The sequence below is a fragment of the Triticum urartu genome, chromosome 6 (assembly GCF_003073215.2).
Source record: "Triticum urartu cultivar G1812 chromosome 6, Tu2.1, whole genome shotgun sequence".
NCBI classification, from domain to species: Eukaryota; Viridiplantae; Streptophyta; class Magnoliopsida; order Poales; family Poaceae; genus Triticum; species Triticum urartu.
Window position 1 is genome coordinate 528,586,796 of NC_053027.1, and position 4,366 is coordinate 528,591,161.

The window sequence follows — 4,366 nt, forward strand, 5'->3', positions numbered from 1 at the left end:
CTTCCTCCGAGGTCTAGGCCTCACTCTGGATCCTTTCGTCAGGGGCTTGATGTTCTATTACGGGTTAGATCTCCACGATCTAGCCCTGGACTCTTTTCTCCACATCACGACATATATTGTCGTGTGTGAGGCCTTTCTCCTCGTTACCCCTCACTTTGGCCTGTGGCTCAAGACTTTTGAAGTAAGGCCGAAGATGATCGAGGGGCAACAAGCAGCGTGAGGAGGTGCATCAATAGGCAAGATGGCAGGAGCTCCATGGCCGAGAGGTTCCTTTCCAGAGGTGCCCGAATTATGGCAACGGGAGTGGTTTTACATCACTGCACCTAGAAGTACCAAGTGGGCGGTTGCCCCCACTTTCTGCTCGGGCCCTCCACCACAACTGATGTCATGGATTAGCAGGGGTCTGAGCTGGGGTCCAGCCAAGGACGTTCCTATACTGCAAAGCCGCATCCGAGATCTCTTCGAGGGAGATTTCAATTTGGTTGTGGCAATACAAGTTATGCTGGTTCGCCAAGTCCAGCCTTGCAAACGTCGGCCCCTGCGCTTCTGGGAGTTCAACCCAGAGGGACCAGATGCCATTCAAAGTTTCCTCAGCCTGATGCACGAGGAGATGTACAAGTCATTCTTCGGACCTCAAGTGGAGTGTCCGGATATCACCGAGGACGTGGGCCTGAGCAGTAATCGCGTTGCCGAACAAGTAGGAAATCCTCTAGCCGAACACACTGTCTTTTATTCGAGGTTATTTTTGAGATTTCGCCTTTTGACCAGGACTGGCTAACGAAGGCGAAGATGATTCGGTGTTTGGCTCCCCTCCCCAAGGGTTTGGAAAATCCGGTATTGGAGAAGATGCTCGAGGTCGCACCTTGCCCGGAACCCTTGAAGGAAGATACCGAGGAGGATAATACGGGCGAACGGGGGTGTTACGCCCTCGATGCGGCTATATCTCCCACGTTTCGAAGCACAACTTAGAGGCATAACCGCATTGAAAGCAATGTCGCAAGTGAGGTAATATTCGCAAACAACCCATGTAATACAATAGGGGAAAAGATACATAGTTGGCTTACAATCGCCACTTCACACAATTACATGAATAAAGCATTACATCTTCCAAATACAATCAAGGTCCGACTACGGAACTAAAATAAAAGAAGAACCCCAAATGCGACAAGGTCCCCGATCGACCCCAACTGGGCTCCACTACTGATCAACTAGAACGAAACAACACAAAGGACAAGATCTTCATCGAGCTCCTCCTTGAGTTTGGTTGCGTCATCTGCACGGACTCATTGGCACCTGCAAGCTGGTTTTGGAAGTATCTGTGAGTCACGGGGACTCAGCAATCTCGCACCCTCGCGATCAAGACTATTTAAGCTTATGGGTAAGGTAAAGGTATGAGGTGGAGCTGCAGCAAGCGACTAGCATATATGGTGGCTAACATACGCAAATGAGAGCGAGAAGAGAAGGCAAGGCACGATCGAGAAACTATGATCAAGAAGTGATCCTAGAACAACCTATGTCAAGCATAACTCCAACACCGTGTTCACTTCCCGGACTCCGCCGGAAAGAGACCATCACGGTTACACACGCGGTTGGTGTATTTTAATTAAGGTCAACTTCAGGTTTTCTACAACCGAACATTAACAAATTCCCATCTGCCCATAACCGCGGGCACGGCTTTCGAAAGTTCATAACCCTGCAGGGGTGTCCCAACTTAGCCCATCACAAGATCTCATGGTCAACAAAGGATATTCCTTCTCCCAAGACAATCCGATCAGGCTCGGGATCCAGGTTACAAGACATCCTCGACAATGGTAAAACAAGTCCAGCAACACCGCCCGAATGTGCCGACAAATCCCGATAGTTGCTGCACATATCTTGTTCTCAGGGCACACTCAGATGAGACATCCCACGAGTAAAACCAACCCTCAAGTTGCCCCGAGGTGGCCCCGCACTCTACTCGGTCGGACCAACACTCAGAGAAGCACTGGCCCGGGGGGGTTAAAATAATGATGACCCTCGGGAGCACGACTCCCAAGGGAAAAAGAGGCCAGGTGGCGAATGGTAAAACCAATGTTGGGCATTGCTGGAGGAGTTTTATTCAAAGCGAACTGTCAAGGGGTTCCCATTATAACCCAACCGCGTAAGGAACGCAAAATCCGGAACATAACACTGATATGACGGAAACTAGGGCGGCAAGAGTGGAACAAAACACCAGGCATAAGGCCGGGCCTTCCACCCTTTACCAAGTATATAGATGCATTAATTAAATAAGAGATATTGTGATATCCCAACAACTAAACATGTTCCAACAAGGAACAAACTTCAATCTTCACCTGCAACTAACAACGCTATAAGAGGGGCTGAGCAAAGCGGTAACATAGCCAAACAACGGTTTGCTAGGACAAGGTGGGTTAGAGGCTTCGTTCAACAATATGGGGGGCATGATAAGCAAGTGGTAGGTATCGCATCATAGGCATAGCAAAAGAGCGAGCAACTAGCAAGCAAAGATAGAAGTGATTTCGAGGGTATGGTCATCTTGCCTGAGATCCCGCAAGGAAGAAGAACGAGTCCATGAAGAAGACAAACGGACGTAGATGAACGGATCCTCACAACTCTGGAACGAAACCGAAGTAACCCGGAAAGAAACAAACAGCAAAGTAAACAACCATCACATAATCATGGCATGATGCACAATCGAGTATGATGCATGTCCGGTTTAATGAAGCATGGCATGGCAAAGTGCAGAAGCAATCCTACAAATTAAGTGGAGCTCAATATGCATCGGGATGCATAATGACAAACACCACATTCAAGTTATTTAGTTCGATCTCGTTTATGTACCCAACAATATTAAATGTTGATTAACATGGCAAGGGGGTGAAGCAAAGTGAAACTACCTATCTAGTCAAGTTTAAATGAGGCCGGAAGCAACGAACAACAATTCCGGTAAATCCCCATATGCATGTATTAGGTTTGGTACTGTTCTGCCCTAAACCATATTTTAGAGTTGTTAAACATGCAAAGTAAGGTAACCATGTTAAACTAGGCATTTTTCTACCCCATTTACATATAAAGTTTATTAAATTCCGAGTTACGGTTATTTAGTTATGAATTAAATCATCTTAGCAAGTTATTTAAGCAAATTTAAACAAACAACTTTTTAAACATTTTAAACATAGATGAAAATGACATAATATGAAACTACACACAATTCTAAGCAACTTTCATGTTAAGTTTGTTTAATTCGGATGCACGGCTTGTGAGATATGATATGCATGATGTATGAGGGCTTTTCTGCAAAACAGGCAATTTGGGATAAATGGACAAATTCATTCCTCAGGAAAAAACATAGCACACGGGCCGAAACTGCTAGCCCACCAGAAGGAAAAAAAGGCGCTCGGGAGTGGCCTCACATTGGGCCTGGCCCAGTGCGGTGGGAAGGTGTGGGTTGGGCCGCAGTCAACAGTTGAAGGGGAGGCGGCCCAGGTACGTGCGATCGACGCAGAGGCCATGGTCGCAGGCACTCCGGCGAACTTGCCGGCGAGGAGGCGCGGAGAAGAACGTGGAGCGGCGGATCCGTGCAGGGATGGATGGATCCGGTGCAGAGGGGTCCGGATCTAGCCGGAGGAGGGGTGACGGCGACTTGGGGTGGCAGCGGCGAACTCCGGCGGTCCCCTGACGAACTGCAGAATGGGAGGCAGAGAGAGATGAGCTCGGGGGAGTGAGAGGAGGGAAAAAGGAGAGGAGAAGGAGACGGCGACGGGGCACTGGCCTGGGGTTCGCCGGCGAGGGCACTCCGGTGGCCGGCGATGCGAGGCCGGCGCGCTGGATCTAATGCGCCGAAGGAGTCCGGCGGGGAGGCGTGGAGTGGGCGGCGAAGTGGAGGCGGGGAGCCTCGGGGGTGGGGCGCGCCTTAAGGCCCAGTTCGACCCTGAGCCGGTCAGACCTGGGCCTAGGCGGGCCACGGCGTGGGGTGCTGGGGCTGGCGACGTGGCACGTCGCGGTTGGAGGAAGCGGCGGCTCAGGTGGCGGCGCTGCCGGCTTCTGCGCGCCAAGTGCCGGCGGATGTGGTTGCCGGCATGGAAAAGAAAGGCGCGGGTGGTGCCTGGAGATAGGCCGGGGAAGATAGGGGCTAGGGTTGCCCGATTTGGATGGCTAGGGCGTCCATATATAGACAGGAGTGTTAGGAGAGGGGGATTAAAGCCATTTTCGGACCGTTTGATCGCCATCTGACAGTCCGGAGCGGAGAAGGGGTAGGTGGGCTGCCGGTGGGGATAGTGGGCTGTGTACAGAGGAGGTGGTCTGCGAGGAAAGAGGAGGAATGCAGCCCGACGGCTGTTTCCGGACACCGAAAACGTCCGACGTT